Raw genomic sequence first — 16,737 nt, forward strand, 5'->3', positions numbered from 1 at the left:
ATTAATGAAGCTCTCCCAAGCTTCTTGATTGTCTTGAGTAGCACCTTCTTTCTTGAGTACTTCTAGTAGTATCTCCTTCCTTGAGCTTCTTTGCCTCGTACATACACTTGATGTTGGATGGCTTGAGAGATTGGAATGGAAGTGGACTTATACAAGGAGAAGAATGAAAGAGGGATAGATTGTAGAGCTTGCAAAGAAAGAAAAAAATCGCACCACTAGCTATCTAGCTCAGCCATGGCTTTGATACCATGTTAGAAACACAGACCTAGAACTAGATGAGCTATGGTGGACGCAAATCAAACACACGATACATTATTAGAATGAGAAATTGTAACTCAAGTGAATTAGGTTCCAAGATAGATTATCTTGGACTCATAAACACAATCTTGAGTGACTCAAATGATTTGTTCCATTACATTGAAATGAGTGTCAAGTACATGCTTTTATAGCTTTTGGGTAGTACCATTGTACCTCACTGTGCATATGGGATTTTGAACATCTCTTCCTAGAGCATACATCATTTGTCTATCTTCTAGCCTCTTCAAGGCATACATCTAGCTTCTATGGGCTAGCATCATTTGCTATTCTCAACAAATTTTTCCTTGGATTGGCTCGGATGTGAGCTCGTGTGTCTTGGTAGTGGGAGGGGCTTGAGCAGGAGTGTGAGAGCTGAGAGAGAGAGAGAGAGAGAGAGAGAGAGAGAGAGAAGGCCAAGTGAAAGTGGGGATTGCTTATCAGGCCAGAGAGGGAGACCACTAATCTAGTACGAAACTGCTTAATGATCAGGTATGAAACCACTAATCCAGTACAAAGGCTAGATTAATCACTAGTTTAGTTTCACTAAAGCCTAGATTCAAAACTAATAATCTAGACGGAAAAGGCCAGTGGGGCAAGGAGGAGGGGGCGGGGAGGAAGAAGAGTAGCAGTGGGCGGGGGATGGAGGACGGCCTCTCATTAAAGGGCTCAAACGATCAACTTCAATCTTACATCTTAGATGGATGGCCCCTTAAGCCTTATGGCTCGTGCTTTAAGCCTTTTGGATGTCATTCAATCCCCTTGGTATTTAAGGCTTGATCTTCGAAACAAAGCAAGTTGTGTAATCGTCTAAATGATGACATGACCTTCACACTCTACCCCCTCATCTGAATGCTGACACAAGCCACACATGGCCTCCTTGCCCAATCACAAGAAGGTTGGCAATTCCAAATAGGCTACATGGGCCTTATTAGGCCGTTTGAATGGGTTACACCATCCAAATGCCTATAAAGGTCTTAACAGCCCATTAGCCATGACCTGTTTGAAAAGGTCTATAAGGTTCTTTAGCCTTAATAGGCTTCCCACCTCTCAACAAACAATAAGGTCTAAAAATCCTCTTCATAGATTTGGCTAAATTCCACATGAAATTTTTTAGCGTAACAACTCAGGGGTGGCATCAAGAGAAATTTGAGGTAGAACATCATCCAAAACTCAAGGTGATGGTGATTAGACAATTCAGGATGGGTTAAGTCCTTTTCTAGAAAAGTGGTGGTGTATAGCTCTACCTACCCATGCAATTGCCAAGTCTCAATATGACTTCTAGGCCCAAGAGCATGTGACCATTTAGTCCCTTAGAGTGCAACTTGAGGTAAGTGCTAAATTTGCATTTGATGATTTGAAGATTGGTCCTCTTAGAAGGTTGCAGATGCTAGTAGTACAATGGCTTAATTGTCCCCCCTCTATGTGGGTCAAATTGGTAGTGTTAATGAAGGTGATGAACTTAACAATGCTCACAAGATAGTTGTGATATTGGTGCTCAACAATGAGCTCATCAAAGTCACATCTAAGAGGTGAAAAAGAGCCAATCAAAAGAAAGAACCTCTTTCCCTATGTTTTTCCCATTGCATGTGCCACAAGACTTTCAAAGTGAAACCTCTATCTTTGTGGATCAAGTGTAAGCGAGGTGTAAGCACTATACACAATTGGAGGTCTCTATCACTATGAGGCCCAAAGAGAGATCTAATGTATGATTCAAGATGCATAATGATCATTCAAGTCTCCCAAGTGGATGGGATGGCAACTGGATGTCCAAACAATTGCAATGGCAACCATAGTGTGTGTAGTGCCCTTCATGTCTAGCTACTTTGATCAATTCCATAGTGGCTATAAGTTGCCCCCTTTGATACTTTAGTGGATTTCAAAAGATGAATCATAAATTTTCAACAAAAAATAGTAAAAAACCGATTCACAAGCATCTCCACTCAAGAATTGAAAAGGTAAGTTGGTGATTTAGACTAGGTCTAGGCAGCTACTACCAATCCCTCTATCTTCTCTATTTGTGCCATTGAGCAAGTGGGTTTAACTAGTCCAAAACTACAATTTGCTTTTCAATCATACATACACGCACAAGCGATCAGGCCACAATCAGCTGTCAAGTGGCTTAAACTATTACACTTGGAATACTATAAGGTCTTCATAGTAGATTTATGAGTACCATTTAATGATTTATTGATGTTTTCCTTTATCTTAGGGGTTCTTCCCATCATCATCATCTAAATTCTCCTTGTCTCACTATTGCTATCATCTTTTGGGTTTGTATCCAAATCCAAGTCACTGCCCTAAGACTTTTGACCTTTTTAAGGGGATTCAAAAGATTTCTTTGACTTCTTGCTAGAACCAACCATCAAGGTTTGTTCGATAATCTTGTGGAGAAAAATTTATGTGTATGTCTATATGGAATTGTTGTGTGATTTTTTATATGTGCTCACTTTGGGACTATGCTATAAGAGGATTTCAACAACATTAAGCAATACATAATGACATTATGAATTTTAATTTTCTTTGTGGTTTATGCTCAGATTGCATATTATGGCACCAAAAAGAGTGCCTGGCAAGAGAAAGGAATGTCTCACATCATAGTAAATGTCAAGTTAGCATGAAGCTACATTTGGGATGTGCTCCTAAGCGGATCATAGACCAAGAAGCATCATCACATGTGAGACCTTTTACACTCCTCCAAAGAAGAAAGGATGTGGTCTAAAAAGATGTGTGTTCATTGATGATGAAGCACAAGTAGATGGGGACTCCAATACCATTGACGAGATTTCTGAGCAAACAGGTAGTCACTTATATTTTCATTTCATTTATATGTCACTATTGCTTATTGTTACTCATTGTTGTTTATCATTATATATATAATTGCTTTGCTATTATTGCTTTTTATTGTTGTTTATTAACATCTGTGTTTATAGAGACCAATGTGCACCATGAGGGTCTGGACGATAATGAAAAGATAAGTGGTGATAATGCTCAAGGGGAGGCCGAGGATGGAAAACAACAAAATCACTCAAGGCACTTGGGCAAGAAAGTCTCTCTAGGCTTGATGAAGAATGTACTGAGCTAGTTTTATGTCAAGAAGAGGACATTGCCTCCTGTCGTGCCTCTTTGTAGATTGGTAGCTCATGAGGCAGTTAAATTTGCCATAGACAATGCTCAGTGGTTGATTCCTTTCTTCGATTCTACTGGTTATCTAAAGACTATGGGACACTTCCTTATGTCAGTTGTGGGTCCTAGAGGGGAGACCATACCTGTGATGTTTGCAAAGACTAAGTTCATATCAAGATTTGAGGGTTTTTAACTACTAGTTTTGGTATAGATATAGCAACAAAATTATGTATTCTAAGTCTAAAGTAATTCAACTTCCTTTTTTTATTAGGATGGTTAACTCCATTCTAGAAGTCCAAATTGAAGGTTTACACATTTGTAATGAACCACAGTTTTATATGCATCCCCCTTTTGAAGTACCTTATTAATGTTTACAAATTATGAGTGTATACATGTATATCGGGTTTAGAGATGCATCGAATTTTCATTTCTATCAACACTTGTTATTTTCCATGCAAGATTGTCATGATCGCAATGAGAGTTACAAGCTGATTAAACCCTCAATTATTTACCTAATTCAAAGTACTCTTTCTATATTAGATATTGCAAACAAAAAAGTAACTTTTTGTTATGCTTTTTTCTCCAATTTGTTGGGGTTGTATATTACATACTAGAATGGCAAGATTAAAGGCAATGGTCTTGGTAGTTTCAATGGTTAAATTTGTGGTTTTTCTAAAATATGTGGAGATACTTTCACATAGAAATATTTGAAATGTATGGATGGAAATGGAAAGGTTTCAAACATATGGTTGTTTTCTAAAGCCTAATGCTTATTCCCATTTGTAGTATAATGAAGACAACTCCACAAAAATGCGAGAAAAATGCACTCCCAAAAAGGTGCCCACTTTAGCAAATAATAAGTCTAACAATAGTGTTCTCGATGATCAAATCAAAGAAAGTTTTAAAAATTATCCACAATAGGTAATGTTCAATAAGTTTTGGCTCATGATAAATGTATGACCTCTTGATTGTCTATTTAAGGTAACAACTATTTTTTGGGGGGAAGCTAAGTTTTGTTACCTAAAGCTAAGTGCTTTTTCTTCTATAGGGATGAATTCCACAAAAATTAGGGGCTCAATTTAGAAGGAAAGCTCCTCTAAAATCTTAGTCCTAAAACTTGCTTGATTTTGAGTGGTGGATGAGTTCCATAAAGAGTAAGGGCTGAGTTTAGACGAAAAGATCCACCAAAATCTCAATCCTAAAGACCTACTTGTTATTGAGCAGCTAATTGTACATAGCTACATAAGAGGGAAAGGGTCAAATATTTTCATGCTTATGTTATGTTTGGATTATGTTTAAGAATATGACTTGTTATTCTAGAAGTTCTACCAAGCATCATATCAACAATTAGATTAATTACAAGTTTGCAATGCTCTTTGCAAATGTGCAATGTCAAGCTATTGAGACCCCACTAGTCATAAGGTTGTGTGGAACTTTTTACAAAGAAAGTGCTCCACATTGTAAGAGGCTATTAGGAGGAATTGAAATTCCTAGATCAAACAAAGTCAATTATCTTGATAAAGGTGGAATGATCATTGTCTACCATTATTGTGCTCCTATTAAAGTTGGAGAACCAAAAGAAAAAGAACCATTCGATGAAGGAAGTAAGGCTTACAAACTTAGAGACTATAAGATAGGTTGTAACTCGAATGTTTGCACTTTCTAATGCATTGGCACTACTTGAGTAGACAAGGCCATGCCTACTATTAAGTTAGAGGCGAATCTATTATAAGTATGTGCTTAAGTTTATGAACTTGGTAAGTGCTTGATGTAGATATTTTATAAGTCCATTTAGTAGTAAGTCTCGAAATGTCTAGTGTAAGTACCTATACTTACTCTAGGTACATTATAGATTACTTCATAAAATTATTGGAAGAATCTAGTTAGATACTTAAAAAGTAACCATGGTAGATAGTAAAATGCACCTATAATCTCTAGGAGTATCTATGCTAGGTACATGTAAAGTAACTACTACAAGAAGATTAATGATACTTGAAATTCAAAGTACTTCACATAGGTACATAGGTTTATTTCTTAGGCCACTAAACCTTATTGAAAGTCATAAATGCAAAACAAGTGCTTAGCATAATACCTAACATAGGTAGATTAATACTTGCAATTTAAGGCACTTGATATAAGTACTTAAGTTTATTTCTTAAACCATTAAAAGAAACTGCAAGTCATAGGTTTGAAACAAGTATATAACATAGTAGACAATATAAATAGATTAATATTTGCAATGTAAAGTACTCGATATAGGTACTTAGGTCTATTTCTTAGACCATTAAAGCTTGTTGGAGGTAAAGGCACCTTTGCCTAGCCGCCCGTGTACTACTACACTAACAATACCCGCGGTTGCACACTGTAGGTGGTGGGTGCCCATCATTGTCACTTCATTCTTTATTCTTTCAGTGACATTTGAATAAAGGGAAGGTCGTCACACATTGTAATTGTTGGAGTTCCCACATTGTGTGTGTGTCTCTCTCTTGCTCTTGCTCCTTCCACCATAGCTCTTGCTCCCACTTGTGCTTCCAATTTAGGGCTCACCTCCCTTCAACTAGTATTAGAGCCCTCTTCTTCGCGAGCTCCCACACACTCTTAGCTTCCATTCGAATACCTACATCAGTCATCTCTTTGTTGGCAACCACCATAGCCACTTTGTTCGAGCTCCCTATCGGTTGCATTCTTCATGGACACCCTTTGAGCCTTCTCGAGCAAGTTGGAGCAACCCCCCATAACCCTCACCCTATTGGTGCAGCATTAAGTTGTGTGAAATAGGCCCTTTTTTTAGCAGCAACTCACGTTTTTCATCTCCTACAGCACATCTTCATCATTAGGCAGCTATACTTTGAGCACTTATACACTTGGTTTTGATGCTTGGCATTGATCCTTCCACTCTTAGCATTCGATTTGAGTGCTAAGCTTCAATTTTGGACTGTTATAATAGTCCATAAACTATCATAAAATAGGGCAGCACTTATCTTTGATATCTACACTCATTGCCATTGGTTGGATGTGATGCTGGTTGATGCTTATATATTCATGGATGCTATGTCATTGCTTGGAGTTGATTTTGGACTAATTAACCACTTCATTTACTCTATTTTGGCTGAGGTTTGGTGGCTAGAAATATAGGGCATCACTCTATTTGATGCTTCTATGGTCAGCTTTGTTGGTCTTATGATGCTCGATTATGCTAGGGTGATGTCTACATGTATGGGAATACTATGCATGTGTTATGGATTGGATTTGGAGCTGATTTTGGTACTGAAATAGCTTGGTTTGACAGTGTATTCACTACTGTATATAGTAGGGCTAAACCTCTTTTAAGAGGGATTTTATATGCCTATTTTTCGTGGCCATGATTCGAGTGTTCTATATGCATTACTGATGTGTACCATTGATGCTAGTATATTGGTATATCATATGCCCATGATTTGAGGTGGCTTTGAGCTTGATTTGAGGACTGATTTACTCAGTTTTGACAATGAATTTACTATTGTAATAACCAGGGCTGAAGCCTATTTGGTCAATGTATGCTCTACCTATTGGTGTCATGGGTACTTCCTCCTAGGTGACTCATATGACTACACGATGTATACGGAGGTTGGCACATGCCTTGTATTGCTCTGGAATGCCTTTTGAGCTTTGATCAAGCTTCATCTTGGTTGGCATTTGATTGACATTGGTCTACAATGGCATGCTTTGTGTTAGTCATTATGTCTATGGTTTATGCTTGACCATTCGGTACATGCTTTGACACATATGCCAGAAATGCATGCTCCTTACATTGTCTGTGTTTGATTTCCACTTGGAGCTTCAGTTGGGCTTTCATTTGCATACTTTGGAGCTCTTGGATGCTTATTTGGGTTGTCAAAGATTTGACATTGAACGTTACATGATATACTAGATGTTATAGGTGATGCTTGATCGATCCCTTGTTCTAGATGCTCCATTGATATACGGTCTTGGCTCCATGATGCCTTATGTATTCACATGACATCTTTGAGCTTGGTTGTTTGATTGAAATCGATCTTTTTGCCAGTGGAAGCTTCATGCTATCTCTAGATATTGCAGAGCTTGTGGTTTATGCAGTTGAGCTTTTTGAGTAGATGAGACTAGGATCTCTTACATGTCCATGTTCTTGATATATATTTGTTTGCATTGGATGCTTTTAGGCTGATTTGATCCATCTTCTCTTTGAGCATACACCGATCTTTGTCAGGTCCTATCAGTTAGGCATACACCTAGCTTGGCTTACTCTCTGAGTTCTTTATGCCAAGGCTTGTATCCTTCTATTGATATCGATTGCTCTGACACATTTGGGTGTTTGACTCATGGTTCTTGGCTGCTATAATGTGTATTACATGCCCGCTTATGCAGGATCTGACTTGGCAGTCATACTTGACTTTGGATCACTATTAACTCATTGTTTTCTCTCTTTTTCTCACTGCTATGATTTATTACACGAAGCTATTTTATGCAGACTGTGATGTATTTACTGAGCTTAATCATGTCATTTTGAACTACTTTTGGTACCGTTTGATGGCCAGTAGGTCATTTTAGTAGTTTCTCTTATTTTTAGCTTGTTTTGGCAATGATTTTGGCATGTTTACTACTAATTAAAGCAAGTTGTTTTTTGCATAGTCTACCTCTGTTTGACTCATTATGGTTGGTCATCTCAAAGATACGACATTGTTTAACATTGCCAAGTTGGATGGCACCAACTATGGCTATTGGAAGTCTCAAATATGGCAGGTTTTGGTGCAAAAATTGTAGATTAAGCCACTAAGAAACAAAGGTATTAAACTCGAGAACATGGATGATGATGATTGGGCTGATTTAGATGCACTATGCAAGTCTACTATCATTTTATCACTCTCTAAAGAGGTCCACAATAATGTTGTTGAAGATGAAGATTAGAGTGCATGGAATCTATGGGAAAAGATTGAAGAACTTTATGCAAAGAAAAGCCCTACTTTGTAGATGTATTGGCTTAAACAATTGATGGATCTCTGCATGAAGGAGGGGACCCCATTGTCTGCTCACTTTAGCCAGTTTCATTCTATCATGAAGAATATTCTTCAACAGGGTATTGAGTTTCAAGTTAATCTGCATCATTTGTTTTTGCTTGGCACTTTACTTGAGTCTTGGGATGTATTTCGCACTACAATATATGCCAACAAACTTGATGGGATGAAATTGAAAGATATAGAGAGTGCTCTTTTGACTAAAGAAATTAACAAGAAAAACAATGATGCTTCCCGCAGTTCACATGCTTTATCCATTAGAGGTGGCAAAATTGGCAAGAAAGATAATGATCGTCATGAGAAGGACTCTCAAAAGTCCTAGTCTAAGCCACATGGATGCAACAAGTCCCATGGACATAAGTCTGATCTTACATGCCATTATTGTGGGAAAGCAGGATACATACGGCCATAGTGCCATAAGATACGCGATGACGAGCACAAAGAAAAGGGGAAAGAAAAACTGCATGAGAAATTGAATGATTGCAACATTATACCTACAAAGTCCAGCGTAAAGATTGAGGAGATAAATGTCATGCAACCTGAGGAGTCCGATGGTGACTACATCTTAGTAGCCTCTTCATGTGATGCCTCTTAGCTGTCTGAGGCTCAATCTATGCATGCATAGTGTTGGCCAATTGCAATTCGAGTGCATCTTTTCATGTGACTCCCTATCATGAGTGGTTTCATACCTATCACAGTGTATCTGGTACTGTGTGCTTAGGTGATGATCGGTCTATCATAGTATATCTAATACTATGTGCTTAGGTGGTGATCAGTCTTTTGATATTATTGGCATTGGTGATGTCACTCTATAGTTTCCCTTTGGTAGAGCTTTTGTTCTACATGATGTACATCATGTACTTGCCCTAACTAAAAGCCTTATATCTGTTGAGCAGCTTGATGATGTAGGTTATTATATATGCTTTGGTGATTTTGCATGTAAGATAACTCATGGCAGGATTGTTCTTGCAAGAGGTGCCAAGTCTGTGGTAGCCTCTACCCCCCTTAGTTGTATCTAGTACTATTAACCATGTTTTGTCAGTGGGTGTTCTATCCCACATATATCTCTTTGGCATGCTTGTCTTGAGCATATGTCACTGAAGGGAATGAATGCTTAGTGCTTTGCAGTATCTTCTACCTTTTGACTACTCACATTTTGAGTCGTGTGATCATTCTTTATATGGCAGACAAACTAGGAATTCACATAAAAAGTCTAATATTCCACACATGGGTGAGCCTTTGGCTCTTGTGCATTCATATGTATGTGGACCTATGCCCTATCAGTCATTAGGGGGTCCGAAGAACTTTGTCACATTTATTGACGATTATTCACATAAGGTCTAGGCTTATCCCATAAAGTAGAAATCTGAAGTCTTGGCCATCTTTCAGCATTGGCTTGCTCTCGTCAAGAATCAATTGGGCATAGGCTGAAATGCCTAAGGACCGATAACGAGGGTGAGTATGTCTCACATGCCTTTGAGAAAATTTGTGACGAGTGGGATATTAAGCATCAGTTGACCACCCCTTACACCCCTCCCCAGAATGGTATGGTTGTGCATATGAATAGGACTATCCAGGAGAGGGTCTACAATATGCTTAGCCAAGCATGCTTACCACAACATTTTTGGATTGAGGCAGTCTCTAGTGTCATGCATCTCATTAACAAGTCACCTTGCAATGGTACTGACTTCCAGGTTGCAAAGGAGGTATGGACATAAAAGCCTCCCTCATATGGTCATTTGCATGTCTTTGGATGTGAGGCCTTCTGCCATGTGCCCAAGGACAAACGCAATAAGCTAGATCCTAAAAGTGTGAAATATATTTTCCTTGACTATGGAGATGTAGGTGAGATAGGATATCGTCTTTAGGATCTGTAGATGCTAAAAGTGATCCCCCGCAGCCACGATGTTGTGTTCCGTGAGGAAAAAAATACATATGCAGTCTGAGAAAGTTGTTGAGATACGCATGGTTATCTTTCAGGAGGAACCCCCTATTCCCGCACAACTAGCTAGATAGCCTGCATCAACAGTCAATTCTCATGGCCAGGATGTTAGATAGGATGTTGAACAGGTAGCATACCTGCACTGAGGTGTTCTACAAAAGATAAGCAATCTCCTAGCCGCTATGTGCCCTCCGTAGATTATGTCTTGTTTACAGATGCAGGAGAGCCTCTCACCTATGATGAGGCTATGTGCAAGGGTGACAGTCACTCCTGAGAGAGGGCTATGCAGCCTGAGATTGACTTGTTGCATAAGAATTGTAAGTGGGATTTGGTTTTCTTGCCTAGTGGCAAGAGAGCTTTGGCTTGCAAGTGGGTGTACAAGCTAAAAAGTACTCCTGGACACCCCAAGCCAGCATACAAGGCTAGATTGGTAGCAAAGGGTTTTAAGCAGGAGCATGGTGTGGACTTTGATGAGGTCTTTTCTCATGTGGTCAAGATGACCACCCTGTGCTTAGTCTTGGCTTTGGTTGCTCAGCTTGACTTGGATTTATACCAGATGGATGTCAAGACGGGTTTCTTACATGGGGACATGCATGATGAGATTTATATGGAGCAGCCTAAGGGCTTTGCAAAACCTGGCCTAGGGAGCACCTAGTGTACAAATTGAAGAAAAGTCTTTATGGCTTGAAATAGGAACCTAGGGAGTGGTATCATAAGTTTGATGCCTTTATGCAGTCACAGGGCTACAGCCAGAGTGCTATGGATCCGTGTCTTTACACGAAGAAAGCTCGTGATGGTTCTTTATTGATTTTGATACTCTATGTGGATGATATGTTGATAGCAGGGAAAGCTCATGATGAGCTAGATGCTCTTAAGGCTCAACTCAAGAAGAGATTTGAGATGAAAGATCTGGGACATGCCGCTCACATACTTGGTATGCGCATTACACGCAACAGGCATCAAGGACTCCTCTACTTGTCACAGAGGGAGTACATTCATAAAGTCCTTGAGCGCTTTTGCATGCAGGACGTAATGCCTATTGGCTGTCCATTGCCTTCTTATGTGAAGGTATCACAGGCTGATTGTCCGCAGACAAAAGAGCAGAAGGCCGAGATGGCCACGTTTCTCTATGCATCCACAGTGGGCAGTCTTATGTATGCCATGATAGCCATTCGTCTAGATATTGCCTTTGCAGTTGGTGTTGTGGCACGCTATATGGCTACACTTGGCAAGAATCATTGGGATGCCGTGAAGGGTATCATGAGGTACCTAAAGGGCACTGTAGATATGTGCATATGCTATGGCAGCCAGGATACAGGAGTCGTGGGGTACACTGACTCTGATTATGCAGGACATGCAGATAGTAGGAAGTCCACTTCCGGCTATGTATTCACCTATGCTGGAGGTGCTGTTTCTTGGATGTCCAGGGTACAGAAATGCACAGCCCTTTCTACTATAGAGGCCGAGTATGTTGCAGCACTGAGGCTTGCAAGGAGGCCATTTGGTTTGGTTGTTTAGTTGCTGACCTTGGTATTGATGCTATCCCTACACTGCATTCGGATTCTATGAGTGCTATTCAGTTAGACAAGAATCCGGTCTTCCATGCGAAGACGAAACACATTGAGGTGAGGTATTACTTCATACATGGGGTCGTTGAGGACAAGTCTGTTGATGTTGTCAAGATCTCGAGACTGACCAGAATCCTGCAGATCTGCTCACGAAAAGCCTCTCTACAGAGTGCTTTGCCTTCCTCAGGAGGTTGATGGGCGTGGGATGAGATGACATCTTTCCTCATCCTGTTGTACATGTGTACATGTTGTATTGTCTTTTTTTTCTTTTTCTTTTCACTCCTCACTGGGGCAGATTCACCTTTAAGTGGGAGGTTGTTGGGGGTAAAGGCGCCTCTGCCTAGCCGTCCGTGTATTACTACACTGATAGTCACCGCCATTGCACACTGCAAGTGGCAGGCGCCCGTCACCGTCACTTTATTCTTTATTCTTTTAGTGACAATTTGAATAAAGGAAGGCCCGGTCACACATTGTGACTATTGGAGTTCCATTTCTAGTCTCTCTCTTTCTTGCTCTTGCTCTCCCGCCATAGCTCTCGAGTCCAACCTATCCGTCGCTCCCTTTCATGCACTTGGTTCAAGGAGAATGGGAAACGAGAGGGATGTGCCGCTCAACCTCTCTGCCCGTAGGACATAGTCCCATTTTCGTCCCCTAAAATGGCATGAATCGGGTTCTAACTTAACCATACCTAAAGGTTGAACGATGATAAAACCTTGTGAGAAGCCTCCCAGTTCTTCGAGACCACCCTGCCATAGGACAAACCCGTCAGGGGTTCTGCCCACCCGCTTCCCTTGATAGCTTTAGTTTTTTAATTAGGTCCTATCACATTTATGTGTGACATTCAAAATTAGCTTCCTTAATTAACCTTTTAAGGAACATGGTTTGTTTGCGTAATTTACAACACAAACATGAATACAGAGCACGCAATCATTTTGACAAACAAGTTCCTCAACTTATTTTTCAGTTAATCTTTATCTCCTGCCCATATAGGAGAATTATGCATCCCTTATGTCCAACAGAAGTACCCGGTCCAAATCACATGGCACCATAATTTCTATCCTTTATCTAGAATAGGATCTTCCAATGTCCCAGACATTGGGTTCACGGCAGTCTACAACTCCGTCCTGGACTCGGCAAGGGGTGGCCATAGCTCCACTGATCCCAAGCGGTCTAGGAGTGAGACACAATTTCCATGGATGGACTTTTCACCACTCGACCTTCGACCCGTGAATTGAGCAATGCCCTCTCGGGTTGAAACACGGCGTAACCTTGGAGATGATTCACCCGCATAAAATATCCTTCCTTAATTAATCCATTTAGGAATCAAGCACAATCAAGGCATTCAGCCCTAATATCATTGTCCAAGGAAACATTCCTTTATTCCCATGGCAACTTATCATCATAGACCACTGCCATGCATTTACCATCAAACACAAGTACTTGGAATAATCATCCAAACCACAATTCAACAATCAATTGATTGTAAACACATTTAGGGTGTTGTTCAATCAACCAACAAAACTAATTGTATTTTTTCCAAACAATACAAGATTAGATGCGATAACAATTCCATCGCATATTCACTCTTCCCCTTGGGATCAAAGAGCGATTCTATGTAAAAATTACTTAATAATTGCATGCACAATTCTTAATGTCATTCTTTTTATGATTATGCCATTCATAACCCTTGATTGATTGCTCTATCAATGAATAAGCCATATGCAACTAAGTGCAATTAACTTCCCTTGATATATGCACTTTGCAAACTCCATCTTTCGAATATGTGAGATGAAATTTATCATTTTCGATGACCTATTCTCGTGCATCATAGTATAGGCCTAATGTATCTCATGCAATAATCAAAGCAAGTATCTATCAATTTGGAAATACATTACTTACGACGACTAGTACCGCAATTGGATTGACAGTAATGCCTTCGCCTGAAGCTTCATTGCTGGTCGTAAGATTGCCATTCGCACGTGACATTCTTCGCTTGGGAGCCATTGTCCACAAGTAGATTTGAGAGATAAGGAAGGAATCAATTTTGAGATGGAAGAGCGTAAGAGAAGATAGCATAGTCGAAGACCGAGATAGGGGGAATTGAGCTAACTCCCTCCCTTGCAGTCTCTCGAGGTAACTCCTCTCTCTCTCTCTCTCTCTCTCTCTCTCTCTCTCTCTCTCTCTCTCTCTCTCTCAAGCTCCTTCTTCCAATCTCTTGGAGGTGCATCCTTCTACCTCTCTCTCGCAGTCTCTCGAGGTCTCCTTGTGCTTCCTTGTGCCTCCCCATGCCTCATATTTATAATGAATTAGAGAAGAGGGGTTGTGGCTGAGAAAAAGAGCTCTTTGTGGAGGGGATCTTGGAAAAATCAATGATCTGATGCTCAAATCATAAATCTGATAGTTCCATCAGCTCCGAAAGGGGGGTAAAACTCCAAGACACTTGATTAGAAATCTTTTAGATCACTTCTTCTTTTTCTCCATGTTCGAAGTGATGTCTACTGCCTACAAAGTGCGATCATGACACATGCGATTTCACCAATCTCTTTCTCTCTTTTTATTCTTTTTATAAAATCTCCAAAACTACTAAAACATCCCTTGCATTTTTTTAAAATATGACATCCAGTTCTAGAAATCTCCATATCTTTTTAGGATAATATCTAAAATATCTAAAATATGCTAGTTTTTGCCCAAAAATCTAATATTTTTGGACCATCCATACTATATACATTAACACTAGTGATTAATATGGCTCATAACTCTCGTTCGCATTGTAATTTCCGTGAAGGGTGGTTACGGTGTCATGATGCTATGCGGACACAGTGTGAAAAAGCATGGAATGCATCATTATCCGACTTCTTATTAATCAAGAGAGTCAATGTGACATGAGTCATTAGTATTAGTGTGAGTTGCATGGATTATCCAAAAATACTAGATTTTAGGATAGATTTAGCCTATTTTTGATATTATTTATTGTTAAAAAATATGAAAAAGTTAAAAAAGCTTCTAGATTAGGATGGCATGCAAAAAGTAAGTTGCTTTTTCAGCCAGTTATGGGATTTTCATAAAAAGACAGATTGGTGAAATCATGTGCGTCGCGATTTTTGTAAACTGGTTGAAAATTGCACTTTGAACTGAAAGAAGAAGAAGAAGTGATCTGGGAGATCCGTGATTAGGTATCTTGGGGTTTTACCCCCCCCTTTCGGAGCCAATGGAGCCATCAGATTTGGATTTTGAGCAGCAGAGAAGGAGTTTTAATTTTGATGCACATTTTGTTCTATGAAGAAGCTCTAGGAGATCTAATGCCTGGAGATTGCTTCTGAGTAGTGCAAGGATTCCAGGTTCTTTCAATACATATTGATTCAATTCATCATGCTTTTTCTTTGTCATGTTTATCATTTGTGTATTCTCTTTCTTCTCTTCCTTCTCCTATCTCTACTTCCTTCTACCTTTGATCCCCGGTGGATTCGACCTTTTGACAAAAACCCCTCCAACAATGGTCCTTGTCAATCCGAAAAAAATATTGGATTACAACTCTCGGTTTTTTTTAAATGTATATTTTTAATTAAATAAAAATAGTTAATTATTAACGTTAGTTAGTTTTTATTCAGCTAGTTTTTAGTTAGTAATCTTACTAACTTATTAATTGACCAACTAACTTTTAATTGCATGGAAATATTACAGTGCATGCCGTGCAAACTCGAGGATGGTGGGATGGAGGAGAGCTAGAAGTTGAGGAAGTGCAAATGGAGGAAAGAAAGAAAGCAAGATGTAAAAATGAGAAGCAAAATTGGACTTTCAACCTATTTAAACCCTAAATTAGATAAATACAACTTTCTATTTAGTAGAGGTCTTGCACAATCTCATGAACAAGTCTCGAGAAGCTAGCCCTTTGACATGATGAAGTTAAAAGAGTGCTGATACTTTCTGATTTCTCTTGGGGTCATTGTACTTAGCCTCCACTTGTGTTTCTTGTGGGCTATGAAGTGCCATTGTCAACAATGAGTGCATATAAGCTATTAGATGCTCCATTAAGCTAAACACAATATGGGGCTCTAAGAGGAAACTCCTCCATAAATATCTTAGGTCTACCCATCTTTTCTACATATTAAGATATTTGGAAACTTAGTGAATAAGATAGAGAGGGAAACTTTAATATATAGTACTTCAACTTTAAGGCTCATTCACATAGATGCACTCCCTCTCCTTCTTTCTTAAATACTAAATTGCATTCTAACTAAACCCATTCTTTATCTTACCATCTTAGCTATTTTTGAACCCATTTGTTGCCTTCTCGAAGCCTTATTTCTAGCCACTTGGCATATCATAATGCACTCTTTTAGTGACATTACATGATTTGATCATGTTTTCAACCACTTCATCAATACTCTCATTTGCTATCTTATAAGAGTTGAGCTTCATCTACCACTATGATTCTATACCATTAGGATAGCAATTGGATAGTTGGATTGGTACTATTCACTCCTCTACCATGATCAAATTTTCTTTTGTATGCACTATGCTCTATCCAATTTGAATCTTCCATCCCCATGCACCTCGAGCTACAAAGCTATACATCACATGTTAGTAAATTCTTGCTTATCTTTATCATTAAACCCCATCTTTTAAAGTAAAGGAACTAATGTATTGGGTCTAATCCAAACCTTATATTTTTCCAACCTTGCTTTTCCTCCATTACTTTGACTAAAAACCACAACATGCAATCTTTTCCACCCATCATAGTCTTGTGGCCTATGAACTGCAATATTCCCTTCCTCAT

The sequence above is a fragment of the Lygodium microphyllum genome, unplaced genomic scaffold (assembly GCF_053477565.2).
Source record: "Lygodium microphyllum isolate KBCC unplaced genomic scaffold, Lygodium_microphyllum_v1.1.10 scaffold_232, whole genome shotgun sequence".
Classification (NCBI taxonomy): Eukaryota; Viridiplantae; Streptophyta; class Polypodiopsida; order Schizaeales; family Lygodiaceae; genus Lygodium; species Lygodium microphyllum.